Source organism: Sarcophilus harrisii, chromosome 4, assembly GCF_902635505.1.
Source record: "Sarcophilus harrisii chromosome 4, mSarHar1.11, whole genome shotgun sequence".
Taxonomy (NCBI): domain Eukaryota; kingdom Metazoa; phylum Chordata; class Mammalia; order Dasyuromorphia; family Dasyuridae; genus Sarcophilus; species Sarcophilus harrisii.
The window spans coordinates 368,549,137-368,568,748 of record NC_045429.1 but is presented as its reverse complement, the minus strand read 5'-3'; the positions used below and the strand labels follow the sequence as shown (position 1 = coordinate 368,568,748).

The 19,612-nt window shown below is 34.0% G+C and overlaps 1 protein-coding gene across 5 annotated transcripts in view; it reads left to right on the top strand.

The window, feature by feature from the left end:
- SIPA1L2 (signal induced proliferation associated 1 like 2) overlaps positions 1-19,612 on the top strand; it is a 252,934-nt gene that overhangs the window by 49,412 nt on the left and 183,910 nt on the right. For all 5 annotated transcript variants that reach the window (XM_031966909.1, XM_031966910.1, XM_031966912.1 and 2 more), the window contains exon 2: positions 8,862-8,929. The gene's annotated coding sequence lies outside the window, so the exon portion shown is untranslated. The remainder of the gene's footprint in view (positions 1-8,861; positions 8,930-19,612) is intronic.

The window sequence follows — 19,612 nt, the reverse complement described above, 5'->3', positions numbered from 1 at the left end:
CTGGTCCCAGTATACAATTCAGCACAATATCTTTTGTATTCAAAGTATTTAGATCTATAAGAAACTTTAGAAGTAATTAAAAAGGATTCCTCCCCAATCAATGTTATGTAACTCTCTGATATCCTATTTCTGTTCTATAATTCTTGCTACCATTCATCTCTCCTTTGCCTTGTGGATAAATATGCAGCACACTTCATTTTTTATTTTTGTAACAAATTTGCAAAGGGTAGAAGTTCTGAATAGAATCCATTTGGGCTATCCTATAAAATTGCAAAGAAACAAGGGAGTTGGCTAATTAACAAGTGAGCCACTACACTAATGGAGACAAAAATTAAATGATCCCTGCTCTCAACAGCTTAGATATTATTGGAGTAGAGAGGCCAAAAATAATTATGTAGAAAATAAATACTAAGGTAATGGAGGATGGAGTGGGTGGGGCTGAATATTCCAATGTTTAACCTGAGCTTTGAAGACAACTAGGGGACCAGTCAAGAGATAGAGGTGAGGAAGGGGTTAACCTTTCAATGGCCCTTCCCACAATATGATCCTGCTCTTTTAACGATACTAGAAGATAATGTAGTGGGGTTTTGGTGAACCTGTAAGAAAGCATGGTGTCTTGGTAATATAATTTAGGTAAAGATTTTTTATTTTTGGCTGAGGCAATTGGGTTAAGTGACTTGCTCAGGATCACACAGAGGTAGGAAGTGTTAAGTGTCTGAAGTCAGATTTGAACTCAGGTCATCCTGACTTCAGGGCTGGTGCTCTATCCTTACTGGATAGAGAATTTAAGGGATTCCTGATAGGATCAAAATTCAGTTTCTCTGAACTGATTTTTCATTTATTTGTGTCAAAAAAGATCATGATATGCTTTTTTAATGGCTGAATGAAATAAAATGGAAAGCCCAAATATGTTTTCATGTTTGAACAGCTTTTAATGATTTGTATTTCATTACTAGCATTCTCCAGTTCTCAATAGCTCCTTTTCTAACCTTTTTTTTCCTTCTGTATATTACTGGTGCTTCCACCCTCAACCTTTCTCATAAAACTGAGATGAAAGAGTGCTTTCCTAAATAGAATTTGGAATTATTTTATGAATAGCTATCACTTATATTACAAAAGTGCACAGATTGGTTTGTTGATATTTTTTGCATCAAAGAGTGGTTAGAATTAAACTTAATAGAGTTTTCCCTAGTATAAATTGGTAGTGAAATGTTGAAATCTAACTGCCCTTAAACACTGCAGTTAGTCTTTAAATACTTTCATTCACTAAACTTTGTGCTGCTGCCAAAGTAAATATTTATGCTTACCCATGAAAACATAGGACTTTAAAATAGCAATACAATGTCTCTAATTTTTACTGGGGTTTGTTTGTTTGTTTTAAGGTCTTGTCTTCTTCTGGTCAGGGAAATGTCTATAGAAAAAGTAACTGGATGAAGTTTAGTAAGCAGTTGAGAGTTCTTTCTGCATGTTCCCTTACTGACTGATTTTAGGTGCTTATGGAATCTGTTTTGCTGAATGAATTTTAAGTATATGCTCTTTAGGTTACCTGTATGTTGAGCTAGGTAAGAGGAGACAGGGGACACAGGTAAGTGTACAGTGGATACAATACAATACAAACTCGTCTTCCTGAGTTCAAACTCAGCCTCCCTCAGACATTAGTAGCATCTGTGTGATCTTGGGAACCCCCTTACCCCTCTTTATTCCAGGCTCCTTATTTGCAAAATGAGCTGGAGAAGGAAATGGCAATCCTCTGCAGTATCTTTGCAGAGAAAATACCAAGTGGGATAGCCATCAGTGAAGACATTTCTGCAGGATAGTAACCATGGCAGACAGTGTGGTACCTTGACAAGAGCACTGACTACAGTGGGAATACCTGTGTTTGCCAGGCACTGAGCTGATGTTTATAAACATTATCTCATTTTTGATCCTCATAACTATTCTGGGAAGTAGGGACTATTATTTTATGTTATTATTTTTTAAAGCTTTTTATTTTCAAAATATATGCATTAGATAGTTTTCAACATTCACAGTTGAAAAACTTTTGTATTCCAGATTTTTTTTTGCTGCCTTCCCCTCATTCTCTCCCTTAGACAGTAAGTAATTCAATATAGAATTAAACGTGTACTTTTTCTATATTTCCACGATTATCATGCTGCACAGGAAAAATCAGATTAAAAAGGGAAAAAATGAGAAAGAAAATAAAATGTGAGCAAACACAAAAAGTGAAAATGCTATGTCGGTGATCTACAGTCAGTCCATCATAATCCTCCCTCTGGATGCAATTGGCTCTTTCCATTATAAGTATATTGGAACTGAAGCATCTCATTGTTGAAGAGAGCCACAGCCATCAGAACGAACCTTCCTATAGTCTTGTTGTTCCCTTGTATACTGATTTCCTGGTGCTGCTCATTTCATTTAGCATCGGTTCATGTAAGTCTCGCCAGGCCTCTCTGGAATCATCCTGCTGGTCGCTTGGTACACAACAATAATATTCCATAACATTCATGTCCCATAATTTATTCGGCCATTCTCCAATTGATGGGCAACCACTCGGTTTCCAGTTTTTTGCCACTACAAGAAGGGCTGCCAGAAACATTTTTGCACATGTGGGTCCCTTTCAATAGGGACTATTTTTATCCCCACTTTACAGAAAACTTGCCTAGAGTCACACAGGTGTCCAAGGGTGTGACCATATGGTCCCTACTCGGTTATTTCTGTGGTCTAGACACTTAGACATGCTTAATGTTTGCTAATGAGGTCTTCTACTTTGTACTTTTTTATTAAAACAAAAACTTTCTACTTTTAGAATATCAAAGATTGATGCTTATTAGCACTTTTTTAAAACTCTAAGGCTCTGAGTATATAGTTGTTACTTTGTCCTATTTTCCTTCAAAGTCCAAGTAATTTAGAATATAGCTGCTTGTATGGTCCCTTTTGAAATAGTTATTCTATTTCTTTCCATCTTTAATTTTTGGCTTATGGCTGAATTCACAAAATAGTCCTAACATGGACTTGGAACTGCTTAAACTGGATCAGTTTTCACTTTGTCCTGCTGAGATGAGGACAGGTTTTCATCTACTTCTGTTTCCATTGGTAGTTATCCACAGTAATACAATTCTTGTGGCTTTAAAAAAAAAGTTTTATCTGAATGGGCAATGTATTCTGTTATGGAAATAAAAGAGAACTTCTGTTCAAGTAGTCATACCTCCCTGTGTTGGAGGTAGGTGACTAAAGAGGTGGTAGGAGAGGCTGGTGTATGTTTTGCATTTAATCCTTGTCTGCTTAGCTGTGTTCACAGAAATAAAGAAGACGAACTACCTGAGTGCTGAGAAAATAATGTGGTTCAGCATAGAACAATGAGCTATATTGAGAGTTTTGAGTTAGCTGAGACCCTGAGTCACAGAAACTTTGCAAATTTTCCCAGGAGGATAGAAGACCTTTGGGCTAGACAATATCCTGAGACATTCAGTTTAGTTCTTTTTATTTTGGGGTTCCCTAAGCTTTAAATCAAGAGCTCCCACTTAAATTTTGGTGTGCCATATTGGACGTAGAGAGAAGAAAATGAGACACAAGTGGATATTGTACATGTTAGTAAAAAATAGAGATTATTCTGGTAGTATATAGTAATGATAGTAGTGATAATAGTAATAGTAGTAGTAGTAGTGGTGGTGGTGGTCGTGGTGGTGGTGGTGATCATGGTTATAAGGCCTACTTTGTGCCAAGAACTGAGCTAGAGGCTTTACAAATTTTGGGGCCATCCCAAAGTTGTGGCAGGAGGTGAGAATGATATTCAGTATTTCCCATTTCCCCAGAGCATTATGTTGGGCAAATTTTCCCCTGAATTTTTAATCTTATCCTAAACTTTTTCCCCTCAATCCTCTGGCTTTCTGAGAGGAAGACATAGGACAAAGGGAAAAGAGATGACCTTGACTTTGAGCTGCATCATAGCTTATTTCTACTTTGTTATAAACTTCTAAGTTGTTGTTTTTAAGTCTTTGCTACGTGGCCATTGACTGATATCATCTAATTTTATAAATTCAGTTTGAGACTAAGAGAAGTTGCTTGAGAGAAAAGGTTTTCTTGGTTTTACTCTGAGACATGGACTGAGCCTTTTAAAGTGATTTCTGCCTAGTAAGGAAGAAAGGGGGGAATGAAATAAACATTTTTAAGCATTTAGTATATTCCAGTTACTGTGTATATTTTTACAGTATCTCATTTTTCCCTTACAACACTCCTGTGAGCTCAGTGCTATTATTATTCTCATTTTATAGATTCAGAAAACAGCCCGGCAGTAGCTAAGTGATTTTTCCCAGGCTCACATAGCTGGTGAGTTCCTGAGAACAGATTTGAACTAAGTTTTTTCTGACTCCATGTCCAAGGCTGTATTCTCACTGTGCCTCCTCGCTTCTGATTTAGAAGGTACAGGTCTGACCACCTTACTTTCTTTTATTGATAAATTTGTATGGCTCTTTATTTTCCCTATAAGTTAGATCAGGGCCAAGACCCACCAGGAGTGTGGGATTGAGTGGGGTGGTTGTATTTGTGAAGTTAAAAATATTTTTATAACAATAATTAGTAATTTAATATTGAAAATGGTAATGTTGATAGATATAATCCATATAAATAGAAGATTTGGGGGAGGAATCATAAATAATCTTTAAAATTATAAAGGGATTCTGAGATCACAAAGTTTGAGAACCACTGCTATATTAGATAAAATAAAAACTACATTCTCCACAATCTGACTTTGGCCCTTACCTTTCCAGACTTCTTATTTTTAGCCTCTTTTAATACACTCTATTCTAGCCAAATTGGACTACCAGCTGTTCTCTAAACTTATCTTTCCAGCTTCTGTCTGGGTGATTTCACACATACCATTCTCCAGTATTCTTAGAATATACTCCCTTCTTACCTCTCACTTTCAGACTTATCATATTTCCTTGATTTCAGTTCAGGTACCATTTTCTACCAGAAGCGTTCATGAAGTCCCTCACTTGTTCTTGTTTCTTAATCTTCATAAATTCAATTTATATTCTTTAAATCACTAGTGTTTTACCCAAATGTAAGTGTTTGGGCTCACTAAAAAGACATATGGGCAGCCTATTGACTCAGAAAACCACAAATATACATTATGTTTTATTGATGTTTTACTTACTTTGTTAATTATTTCCCAGTGCCTCATTTGGTGACATTTGGGGCCAGGACTAAAGCTATTGACACCTCAGTTGTGGACTGCCAATTGCCAACAAAATGTTTTTTTTTTTTTTTTTTTAAGTAGGAATTTGTTGGCTTATCTTAGGGAATTTTTCCCTCCTAAATTTTCTGATCTTGAAATGTGTTACCTCTGATTTGCATGAATATACTGGCCTGATGTGAAAACGAGATTTTAATTTTTATTTTTTTGCTCCTCTTTGGTTTGCCAGTCTCACAGCATTCTCTTTCTCCATAATTAGACTACAGCTTGCATGTGATTCTGAGATACCCTACAAGAGTGAGTTGGAAACTAAAGTGAAGTGTGACCTGAGGCCTGTCTAAAGTCCTGGGCCAGATCCAGCAGTCAGTAATCTTGAAAGCAGGCCCCCAAGTGGGAGTGTTATTTGTTGTTCATCTGAAAGTTTATAGAATGATGATGCTGGTTGGGAGAATGGTTAGAGTTAAGAAGAACAATGGCGCTTTTATCAAGCTTTATATCCTGATGGGGGAAAAACTTAATCCACCATCTCCTGCCAATATGATAAAAAGACATGAGTAGATCACATGTGAGTCTTTGCAAAATCCATTTTTGAAATTTTGCAAAGTCCAAACCCTTGCTCATAGATCATTTTGCATTTATTTAGGCAGTGACCTTAAAAAAAATCATAAAGCTTTTAAAAGAAAGAGCAAGTTTTGGAGAGAGGCTGTCTATATTTTCAGTTATCTTCTTTAGCTCATGCTGCCATTAACAGTCCCACCAAGCTGTACAGAAAAATAATATGGAAGGGGCGATCAGACTGCTGTTATGGCTCTCTGCCTACATTCCATCCTTGTTCTCCTTGTGATATAAATAGCCATGTGAAATTGCAAAGTAAATGTGTATGTTGAAGCCCAAGTACTTAACTATTGTTGAGAATTAGAATTACACAAAAGTGGAGCATAATTCATCATTGAAGGAGACTCTTGAAACTAGATAATGGTTTACTTGAAATTTGTATACATGTTTGGTAATTCAGGCTGACATTTTACTCATGATTTAGATACATGCATCAAATGTGTCTCCTTTTAATGGAGAAAAAGTCATTCACAGGGTTACCTGTGTCTCCCTGCTTTCCCTCCCCCTATGTGTGTGCTTTAAAAAATGAATTAACAACCTGTTGACAAATTCCCACAGATTTAGTTAAGGAGACATTTATTTTGATTCTTTTTTTTTTTCAGTTTTTTTCTCTTGTTTGTTTTAGCTGCCATTTCTTCTTAATGTGTTTAACTAAACACCAAACAGTGGTTGGTTGACAAATGGGCATAGCATTTGGATATTTTTAAGTGGTTTGGTTTCATATATATACATATATATATATATGTATATATATATATATATATATATATATAAGCTTTTTGTTTTCAAAACATATGCATGGATAATATTTAAATATTGAACTTTGCAAAGTCTCATGTTCCAAATTTTTCCCCCATTCCTCTACTCACTCCCTTAGATGGCAAAGTAATCCAATATATGCTAAACATGTGCAATTCTTCTATACATATCAAACATATTTTCTTGAATTCATTGGTGTAAATTTTAACTACCCATAAACTCAATTTATCTTCAGGATATTATCCTGAGTTCTCTCCTCTAAACCCTGTGTCTAATCACCACATGGAGAGCTCCAAAAGAAAGACTTATCAAGAAACAAAGATCTAGTTCTTTCAACTGACTTTGGAGAAGCTTTGGGACTCCATACTGATATCATGGCTGGACCCCTTCTTCTGTTATAACAATATGGCAGCACTTAAATTTTTGCTATTGTTTGTATTGGCTTTGCCAAGTTGAAAACTTTTCCCCCTTTTCTGGAGGCAAAAATATAGCAGAAGACAATAGCTACTTGCTTTATATAAACTACCTGAACATTCGGAAATTAAACAAAACTTTCTAGTTCTGAATGCTACATAGAGAATCTGCTATTTCCTTTCCTGTCTCTCGGTAAACAAAAAGCAATCAGTAAAAAGAGTGGGAAATTAGTTATTTACAGGATGTTTGCTGTATCAAAGGAAGGAAAAGTGACTTTTACAGGATTGAATCTATTGTGTTGGGGATATTACAGCTTAATTAAGTGCAACTTCTAGACATGGGAAATTGACTGATAAAAATACACACTAACAATCATTGTTTTAATCAGAACTTTAAGGACTTATTTCCTAAATTTAAAGTTTAGAATTTTATAATGTATCAGTGTAGCAGAGAGGAGCATGAAAAAACAGAAAGTTGATATCTAATTAAGGCAGAACATTTGTTCTCACCCTTCCCCCATTTACCACCAAATAAAAACCCTAATGAAATCTAGTAATACTAAGATGATCTAGATCAGTGTATTTTGTTTATGAAGCGTTATTTTTTAGAATTTTAAGTATCTGAAAATTTGAGTGAGCTTAATTTAAGTCTTGGGTTCTAGTCTAATTAAATAGAGTGAGATTGCAATGGTAGTTTTTCTGACAATGAAACCAGTTAGATTGTTGACCAAGGTGACAAACTAGACGTTATTATTGGATTTAGAAGATCTGAATTCTATGCACTATTTCCTCCTAAGGTTTTCTACTTTAGGATTCAGTTACCTTACCTGTAAAATAATTCTAGCAATCTCAAATACAGATCTAATGATGCCTAATATTTATATGGTTCTTTTTAAACACTAAATACTGTGCTAATGGAAGATACTTCAATTAGCTGTAATGAAAGATTGACAATTTCAGGGAATAATTCAGAATACTATACATTCATAGTCTCTGGTTTTTTTATCTTTATTTAAAGAAAGAAGCTTTTATAGAACTCAGGACTCAAGTCCTATTTGAAGAAAATGCTATTATTTACAGGGAAGGAATAATTCTCTTTACTCATCATCACTTACTAAAGGATGCAAAAAACAGTATAGTATTAGTACTTGGGAACATTTTATATTTGCTTAAAATTAGGCCTGGTTGTGAAAAGAGAGACATTTAAAGTGGTCAGAGAGTATAGGCCGTACAGTGTTAATTAGTCCAATTTGAAGATTTGGGCAAGTGAATGACTATCATCAGGCAAGCCATGCCTTAATAACTGTTCAACATGTGATGAAACTTTAAAAAATGTTAATTCTATTGAGCTCAGAATTGTGTTATGAGGATACCAATTTTAACTCAATATAGGGGAATACCTAAATAATTTTATAATATCTAGGTCTCTCCAGAAATGCAATATTGCCAAATGCCTTAGAAAATAGTGATTTTTGAATCATGATTTTCTTTTTCCCCAGAAGCTAGATGAAAAGTTGAGCTATTTGTTGTACTTGAGGAGGAAACTAACAAATTTGTTAGGTTGTTGCAGCCAGAATATTATTAATAGCATTATCATTATGTTTTACCAGATTTCTATGCCTCTAAGATCTCTTAAAAATCTGAAATTATGATGTATAAATTTATGCTTTTGTTCAAATAGAGTAGCGTTATGTTTAAAAGAATTATTATCTACCTACTCCATTGCCTCTCTGTCAAATGAGGATAGGTACCAAGTTGGTCTCGCTTGTGTGGTTTGCCAATAAAGTAAAGCAATTTTAGCTTAGCAGAATTCAGTATTAAAATGAACATGGAATTATGTTACTGTGACACTTATAAACTGTGCCATTCTGTTCTTGCAGCTTTCTTCTTTTCCTTGGAATGATGATCAGGCACTGAAGGCAGGCACCTAATTTCCATTCCATACAAGGTAAGCTCCAGGGATGTGATTCATTCATAGAGATCTACTCTGGCTAAGCAAATGAGGGGGTGGGTAACAGCTGACTTCTTGAGAAATGGGTTTATGAGGACCATTTATTCTCTTCTGAGTTGTTACTGCTTCCTTTTTCAAATTTCCTGAAGTATTTAATCATGCTTATTCTTGAGTATGGTGATGTTTTTTTCCTCCTTTCTTTACAGTCTTGGGGTGAAACAGTTGTGAAATGTTGCATATGCTCTTACTCTTAGGTGATAAATAATAATAATAATAACTAGCACATATGTAGCACTTGCTATGTGCCAAGTACTGTGCTAAATGGCTTATAATTATCATTTCATTTAATCCTCACAACAACTCTGAGAGGGAGATGCTGTAATTATCTCTAAATTTTGCAGATGAGGAAACTGAGGTAGACTAATGTTATGTGATTTGCTCAGAATCACAGAGCTAGTAAGTTAATCAGATTTTTGAACTTGGGTCTTTTGAGATTGTGACCCAACACTCTATTCTCTTGGTCACTTTGCTGTTTCAGGAATCAAAAAGGGCCTTAGGTAGGAGGCAGTTGTCAGGAAGTAGCCTCCTCCTTCTAAAAATTTAAAATAAAAATGAGATTGGTTATATCATTACATTTTTTAAAAATAAGAGCTTTTGTTTTTATATTATTTTTACTTATAAATATAATTTTCTTCTCTTCTGGACTCAGAGAGCCAATCCTTGTAACAAACAATGAATAAAAAAGAGGAAAATTAGTTCAGCAAAAATAACCAACATGTAAACTGAGTCTGACATGTATATAGTGTTTCACACCTCTAGCTTCTCATCTCTGTAGGGAAGGGCCATTGTAATTATTTTGTTCAGTTTTGTTTTACTCTTATCATTTGCCTTATTGAAGTCCTGATTTATACATTTCTGGGGCTTTTATGCATCAGTTCATATAAGTTTTCCTATGTTGCTCTTCATTAATACTATTCACTGCTTCTTACAGCATAGCAATCATATGTGACAACTTTCTTAGCCATTCTGTAATTGAGGGGGGGTATTTTCTTTCCCCCCAGTTCTTTGCTAGAATAAAAAGTATAGCTGTGAATTGTCAATATGTATGGGACCTTTCTTTCTTGGCTTTGACCTCATTGGGTCATTTTAACACTCTTTGTCCATATAAAGTTTATGAATATTTTACCCACTCAAAAACAAAAAACCTCAACAATTTCAGTTGGTTTTGAAAGTGGGTGAACTATTTCATTTCTGGTGGGGTTTTACTTTAAGAAAGTTCATCCCAAAGGTTGAATTCAGGAGGTAAGAAAAATTAGGAGTTGATTCATTGAAATTTCATTTAAGTACAGCTTTTCAGGAAGCTGTTTTACAAATTAGATGATATTAAGTGTATTTGGAGATGATATTAATGTGTGATGGGATCATAAAAATTTTAATGATAGATAAAAATGTTGATATCTATATATTTGGAAACATAAACAGATCTTGGACAACAAATGATGATCCAGGGTATAGTGATATACTTGTTCTACATTGTAACCTGGTGAGGGAAGGGTGGGGATACTTTATAAAGAGATGAAGCTTGCCAAAGCTGTATTTTATTTCCCACAGTATCAGGAAATAGACTGGAGACGGGCAGAAATACTAGTCTTATGAAAAATTTGGGCTCTGTCTTGGCTCCTGTTATTACCAAGAAATTGACTTACTTAAACAGTAAAACTGTAATAATGAGTTATTTTCTTATAATGTCTTATGTCAAAGATGTGGAACTTCCTTTTGGAAATCCCCATATCAATTCTAGTGTTGGATATTCTCAGAAATGATTGTGATTATCTAACTTTGCTTTTCAAGAAATACATTGAATAATCTGTATTGTTTTCTTTGCCCCATCTGTTTAATTAATTTCTTAGAAAAATAATCTGTGACATGGTGATATGTTTTATGAAAATGGAAGGAATTTTCTTGTTTTATTTACTCTAAATTTCTTTAGAAGAGGAAAAGATCTATGATGGAGTCTCTTGTAATTCTTTCCTGTTGATATTGAAAGTGATTTCATTGGGGATTTCAAAACTTGTTTACTGAAATAATTCTTCAAGATTCTTCATATTTTAAAATTGTAGTGTTTGATTTATGATTTTTCTTTTTTTTTTGTCTGCCTCTCTGTGTTTCTCTCTCCTTTCCTCCTCCCTTCTTGTGCCATTATCCTTCCTTATGTTTTTCTTATTTTTCACTTATTTTCTGGATATTCAGCCAGCAATTTGTATGACTATTATGTACTGTTTTATACCATGTAATAATACTTTGTAATGACCAAGTCTTAAATACAGACGAATGTGTAGAAATTATACAGATACAACTATATGGATGCTGTGTAAGATAACAGGTGTAATGATAGTTTGCCATTTTACAAGGTTTTTTGTAGATGGGCACATAGTCGGTTGTAAAATCTCACTGTCCTGAGTAAAAAAAAACATCCTCCATGTACTGATTGAATCTTATAAGTTAATGGCTAAAAGATTTTCTGCATATAGTATTTTACTAATTCCTTGTTTCAATTCTGTGAGATAAGGAGACCAAATATTTTCTCACGTTACAGATGAGAAAATTGGAGGTTCAAACTACATTGGTAATAAATATTAAAGTTGACATTAGACCCAATCTGTTGACTAACTAGTAAGTATTTTTAATCATGTTACTTTTGCAAAATTGTTGCTTAATGAGAGTTCCCAGCAATTCTTGGATGAGAATGAATTTGGAGGTCAAAAGTAAAATATATTCCAATAAAACCAAAGGTGAGGTGCCCTAAAAATGACAATAGCAGCAATAGCAATATGAATACTTAGGAAATGCAGAAAGCAAAAGTTTGAGGATGCGTAAATGGTATACAACTTGTGGACAAAGAAAGAAACTGGTAGAATAAGAATGGTAGTAAACCATGGAATCTCTCTAGTGACATGAGGAAATGATACAGGACAGGAATATTTACTTTGGTATAGACCTCTTATTGTGTTCAGCCATACTAGAATGACCCTTGTAATGCTTCCTTGACCAGGTCTGAAACCAATGTAATGAATAATTGTTTTTGTAGCAGTAATCAGGTGACCAAGCTGAGTAGTTTTGCATGCTCGCTGAACAGGCATCTGTTAATCATCTCTCCATCCATTTTCTCTACAATGAGTAAATACATGCTTCTAGGAGGAAACACCTAACTTTTTCTTTGCTCATGAATGCCTTTCTTTGAAAGGACTTTCCTGAGGGGATAAGGCCAGTTTTAGTAAAGGCTAAAATGATGGGAAATAGGTAGCATTTAAAATGTGAGGTCTTTTAATTATCTAGAAATATATGCATACTATTTAGTTTCTTTGATTTAAATATTTTATTTTTGATTCAAGTACTTTGATTTAAATTCAATAAAAATTTAAAATTTAAACACATTTTAAATTAAAAAATAATTTTGCTTGACATAAAGGGTCTTGTCAGTTGGAAAAGATAGTATATGAGTTGGAGTAATTTATATTTGTATGGTGCTTTATGTTTTACTGAGCATTCTTTCATATAAAATTTTATTCGATGTTGACAATAGTTCAGTGCATTACACAATAGATGTAGTTGTCCCCATTTTGTTCATGAGAAATCTGCTCAAAAGGGTTTGTTTCCTTCCCAGACTATTAAAGTATTTGGTCTTGAAATGTAATGTTCTTTCTATACTACAGCTGACATTAGCAAAATCCATCACCATTTCTTAATCTCCCATGTATCAGTAAGACTTTAGAGAAGACTACTAGGGATTGATTGTGGAAGGAGATTCCATCTCTGCAAAAATTTGTCACTTTTGTAATTACACTTAAGGTTCTAATTTTCATTTCCCATACAATTTCCATTTGTGGATCTTCACTGGACTTCCTATTTGATCAGTGGAGCTTTTTTGTGTTTGAACCCTCAAAAAATAGATGGTAGAAGGAGGTAGGGTTGTAAAGACTCCAGGAGTAATAGAAGTTATTAAGTTTAGCTGTTGGGGAAAGAGCTGTTTTGTAAATGGAATGGGGAGGAGGTCTGTGAGTGAAGAAAGGGCTAGGGAAGATGAGCCATTTGTGTAACCAGTTGTGAACAGTTTGTATTTGTTTGCATTTACCTTACCCAGATTAACCTTGGCTCCCTTTCACTTGCATTGTAATGTCTGATTTTTTTTTCAAGTATGACCTTATTTATTTACTTTTAGAAAAAAAGAATGGGTTTCTCCAAAATAAATTATAGTTTTTATGTGGTAGTTTTATGCAGCATAATTATTTTTCAGTTAACAATACATTTTAAAATATTTCCTTTCAAAGATCTCTGATTTTACAGATGTGGTCTCTACTAGGTATTGGTCTATCCTAAGACCATTATAATATATGTTATATATATATAACATATACATATATATATATATAACATATATATATACATATATATATGTTACATATACATATATACATATATAACATATATATGTAACATATATATAATATATATATATATATATGTAAAATTTCTGAACCTTTATTTGACAATGATATTTGTACTTGTTCACCTTGACTTTTAGTAAATTGTGGAAAATTACTTTTCTTCATTTGCTTAACATCTTTGCTGTTTAAGCAAAATAAGTGTGACCATTTTTTCTTTCCTTTGAAGGGCCCTTAAAAGCCCTTTGTGAAACATATCCCTAAAAAGTTCATTGTTTGAAGTCTGCAGCCATTATGTTGGCATCATGGTTGAGAGAACAACATAATGACTAAGGATTTTCTTTCTGGTTTGGCCCTGAACTCAGGGTGTAAACTTGAGCAGATGACTTAATCATTTGATACTTCCATTTTTCCACTGGCAAAGCTGGTAAATAATAATGTTGCTACCATAACAGGATTGGAAATTTATTTATGAGGGAGTTGTACTTGTATGGGACAACAGTAAGGTTGGTATATAGACTAAGGCCCTTTTGTTTGAAGATTAACTACTATTTTCTCACAGATGTAAAATGTCTTTCTAAACGTGTGCTTTTAGGAGTATATCTCACATTTTCTAGAGTTCTATAAGAACTTAAGGTCCATTGTAGACAGAATCTCATTGGAGTGGGAGTGGGTATATGCTATCCTGTCACATAGAAATGCCTTCCACATCATATAATATTGCTGTTACTGTATATAATGTTCTGCTGGTTCTGCTTACTTCACTTTGCACCAGTTCATATGTCTTCCCAGGTTTTTCTGAAAGCCCCCTGTTCTTGTAGCATTGTTATATTCAATCATGTACTATATCTTGTTCAATTACTCCCCAAATAAAGGACATGCTCTTAATTTCTAATTCTTTGAAACCACAAAAGAATTTTTGCTTTTTATATTAATATTTAATTTTAATATTTTGTACATCCAGGGTTTTTTCCCTGTTTCTTTGGTCTATAGGCTATAGACCTAGTAGTGGTATTGCTAGATCAAAGGATATACACAGTTTTACAGTCCTTTGTGTATACTTCCAAATTGTTTTCCTGAATGGTTGAATAGTTCAGAATTCCCTCCAGCATTTGTCATTTTCCTTTTCTGTCATATTAACCAATCCAAAGGATGTGAGATAGTGCCTTAGAGTTGTTTGAATTTATATTTCTCTAATAATGATTTAGAGAAGTTTTCATATGACTATAGATAGCTTTGATTTCTTCTGAAAACTGCTGATTTAAATCTTTTGACAAATAGTCAATTAGGGAATGATTCATTCTTTTTTTTCCCTTTTTAAATTATAGCTTTTTATTTTCAAAATATATGCATGGATAATTTTTCAACATTGATCCTTGCAAAACCTTATGCTCTAAATTTTTCCTTCCCTTTACCCCCACCCCCTCCCCTTGATGGCAAGTAATCAAATATATATTAAACATGTTAAATATACATATATATGTTAAATCCAATATGTATACATATTTATACAATAATGCTGCCCAGAAAAATCAAATCAAAAAGTAAAAAAATGAGAAAGAAAATAAAATGCAAACAAACAACAAAAAAAAGAGTGAAAATGCTATGTTTGATCTATACTCAGTTCTCACAATTTTTTGTCTGAACATAGATGGCTCTCTTCATCACAAGATCATTGGATCTGGCCTGAATTATCTCAGTATTGAAAAGAATATTGAAAATTGCCATTTACAGTGATCTCCTGGTTCTGCTCATTTCTCTTAGCATCAGTTCATGTAAAAAATCATAATCTTATTGCAGAAATGAGTTCGTTATCAGAGAAACTTGCTGTAAAAGCCCTTCTCTCCCCAGCTATCTGCTTTCCTCCTAAGTTTAACTGTTAGTTTTGTTTGTGCAAAATCTTTTTAATTTAATATAATCAAAATCATCCATTTTATATTCTGTAATGTTTTCTCTCTCTTATTAGGTCATAAATTCTTCCCTTACCTAGAGAGATACCTTTATATGCTCCCTTCTTTTGCTTATCATATCAATCTTTATGTCCAAATTGTGTATCTTCTCTTAGTTTCCAGTGTGATGTATTTGTCTATATATGCCAAAAACTGCCAGAATTGAAACTGCTTTCTAGTTTTCCCAACAATTTTTGTCACAGTGAATTCTTGATGTAAAAATTTGGATCTTTAGGTTTATCAAACACTAGATTTACTATTGTCATTTACTGTTGTGTACCTCCTCTATTCTACTGCTTCACCACTATTTCTTAGCTGGTTCCAGATGGTTTTGATAATGACTACTGTATAATATAATTTGAGATCTGATTCTGCTAAGCCTCCTTTCTTCAAAAAAAAAAATAATATATATATATATATATATATATATATATATATATATATATATATATATATTCCCTTGATTTTCTTGATTTTTTTTTTCCAGAACTGCAACCCAGAACAATGTATAGGCAATGCACTAGGTTCTTGCACCCAATGCCTGCAAAGAGCTTGTAAGCTCTTTCTGACCAGTTTTCTGATCCCTTACCTTCTGTGGACTGAGAGCTCTTGAAGCTTCCTCTGACCCTGACACAGAACACTTCCAAGACCTCCTGCTGCTGTGTTGCCATAGCATGTCTTGATATGCACTCCAGGCCAACTGTCATCCTGGTGCAACAGATTTTTTTTCTATTAGCTTCTTAAAGTTAGTTGGGACTGGAAACTTGTTTCATCCTGATCTGCTCTTGGTTTTGCTGCTCCAGAATTCAGTTTGAGGCATTATTTTATTTTATTTTAAAAACATATACATGGATAATTTTTCAATATTGACCCTTGCAAAATCTTGTGTTCCAAATTCTCCTCACTTCCTCCTCCTCCCTCCCTAGATGGCAAGTAATCCAATATATGTTAGACATGTTAAAATATATATTAACTCCAATGTATGTATACTTTTTAATACAATTATCTTGCTGCACAAGAAAGATCAGATTAAAAAGGAAAAAAGCTAGAAAAAACAAAATGCAAGGAGACAACAACAAAACAAGTGAAAATGCTATATTGTGATCCTCATTCAGTTTCCACAGTCCTCTCTGTGGGGGTAAATGGCTCTTTATCACCAGATCATTGGAACTGGTTTAAGACATTATTTTAAAGTTATTTTGAGGGAATTTGATTTCTTGCCTCTAATATTCCATCTTAGCTCTATTCTTTATTAAGGAGTTTTCATCTAAAAACATTCCAAAGACAGGTTTTTCTTCTATTAAATTGGTGGAACTGCAAGGAATTTACTGTGATTGTCTGGGAGAATCAGTTCTTTGTGAACCTGTGTTGTGTTTCCTTGTTGTGAAGTCCCAATAGGGGTCATACACAAAGCAGCTTCTTTATCAAGAGTTTTTTCCTTTCTGTGTGTTTTCATTTACCCCTTTGGCATTATGGTGGAGTCTATGAACCCCTCAGAGGATACTATTTTTAAATGAATAAAATAAAATATCTAAGATTAGAAAGAAAATATTGAAATATGCTTAATCGATATTAAAAAAAAAAGCTTTATAAATTCATTGATCCCAGTTTAAGAACACCTATTCTTTACAAATGCATCTCTCTTAAATGAGATGTTGTCATATTTTAGGAGCTTAAAAACAATTGCAATTCATCCACTTTAGCTATGGTAAATGTGGAAGCTGTTTATTTTTATTAAGTACTTCCCTTTGGGGCAAAGTATCAATGAAAAGTTTCATAGAAGCAACATTTATTAAGTAACAATAGTCAGTGTTAACATTTGCTTTTCAGCCAAATGTTAAATATCTGCATCACTGGGAAAGCATTTACTTTAGGTAATTAGTGTTGACTTTAGAGCATCCTAGGGTGGATATAGCCCCTTTTATATGTGGATGAAAATGAAGATTGTTGTTCCTTGCTCAGCTTTCAAGATGATTAGGATAGCTGTATATTTGTCTTTGAATAACACAAGAAAACTATTGGATCTTTGGTTGGTCTTCTCCAAGCCCCACTTCAGGCAAAATTGCATGAAAGCCACAAGATTGCATTTTTTAAAACTCCCTAAAATTAATTTGATGAACTATATTATGAAATCTGTTCATTTTCAATGATTATAGTAAATATAATATATTCAAGTAAATTTAATTTTATGTATCCATTTCTTCCTTTGCTTTTTCTCATAAATATTTGGGAAAAGAGGGAAAATGAGATGATTCTGAAGATTCTTGGTATTGAAAGTATTTTCCCTCCTTATCTCTTATAGAAATATTTATCTTCATTTTTGCATCTTCATAGATTAATTGGCTATGACGGAAAAGTGAATGCTAAATAATTTAGGACTAAAAATCTAACCTTTTTTAGCCAATAACGATTGTCCTGGTTTACCAAACCTGCTTTAGATTCTCTCTCCATAGCAAATGTTTATATTCCCTTGATTTGTCTGAAGGCTAACCACTATTGATTGCTGTCTTGAAGCAAGAGGAGGCTAAAATAATGTACAGGATTTATAAACATAAAAGCATCCTTAATTCTCAAGATTTTGCTATCTTGAGCACATTAGAAGTTTTATTTTTTTCCACTGCAATCATTGCCATGAACAGCCAATAAAATGTGTATTTTTCTTTTTGTGGCTACATGCTCCCCTGTCACCTTACATACAATGAATTTGACCATTTCGTTGTCTTATTTTGAAGTTTTCTTTTTTTAAACATTAATGAAAAATTAATTGGATCATGAAATTCCTTCTATAGTAAATTAGCAAACAATACTCTTATATTTTTAGTTCTTTAATTCAATAAACCCTCCATATAAGTCTTCAAGGTACAATGTGGTGGGGGATGATGAGGATACTGGGTTTAGACTGGACCAGGTCTTGTCTCTGGCTGAATGACCTTGACAAGAGCCTTCATCTTTCAATGTTTACAGACAATTCTGACTACATTGCGGGTGTATGCTGAATTGTTGGTGAAGGGAATTTTACCTTTAGAGTTCTTTTTTCCTCCCCACTGATGAAACTTCGGTTCCAGCAGGTCCCATCTTGTTCTTGACAACCAGAGTGTGCACAAGGGCCTGGTTGTGTCGGAAAGGCTTTTTTAAAATTGGGGATGCAGTAAACTGAGGCATCTAGAAGCTTGTTCCCTTAGGTGATTTTCCTAGTGAGTTAGTACTGGATATATGTCTTATTTTTGTTTTTGGTGGTTTTGTGTACTGGTTTGTTTTGTACTGTGATCTTTTTATGAACCATAAGCCTTTCAAACTAAGTTACAAAGGGTAACTGTGTCTTTTATAGGAAGGGGACAGATAATATGCAGATTTTGTATCCCATCTGACAAGAATTCTGTGCAAGAACACTGTCCTGCTGCATGTCCAGGACTGTCAGATTTTTCTTTTTTAAAATAAGGTTAAGAATAAATAACTTAAAAATACAGTAGTTTGGCAGTTTGACAGATAATGCCAGATGTCTAACATATCTCTCTCGATGTGCTTCTATTTCTCCAAAAGCAGCTTTGTAGGTGTTTGTTAGGGTGCAAATTTTTATTTCTTCTCCTTCTTTTTAAAAAAGTGCTAAAATATGCATAGTTAGTAGTGCTAGAAAAAGAAAGTGACTATGCGAAGCTCTTTCTTGCCTTTGGATCTCTGTCCTCCAACAACGTGTGTTCCCACATCTAGGGAATCCTCATGTCTAGGTCAAACAACAAATGCAAAAACTGGTGAAGAGGGCATTGTGTATATTTACATATACATATATGTAAATATATTGAAGTTTGTCTCAGCTTATAACTACATATACATGATATAGCTGGCCTGGCTATCAGGTTTGGGTTGCTATGGGTCAGGGGCCCCAAGAGCAAGGCTTTTCTTCCATCCCCCTTCTAACCTTTCATCCCCCAGCACCCAGACTTGAACAACTAAAACCAGGTTATTTTAAAGTAAATGGAGACATCCTAGAAGAGAACCCCTTAAACCTGATATGAGCTACAATAACTCCTTCATCACTTATTCATGCTAACACAACCCAGAATTTGAAGCCATGAAATGTATCCCAGCCCCCAGTCTCACAGAGGCACTCAGAGGCTCTGGATGCTGAGTATGGAGCAAAAGGAAATATTATCCTATTCACTGCTTTGAATGAAAGGAAATTTGGAATGATTGCATGAGACTACCTGAGTTTTGGGGGTTTCAGTTCTCCTCATCTAAGAAATAATTACTTTCTGCTCTTCTCTGGTATAGATCAAACATTAAGGAGAGGG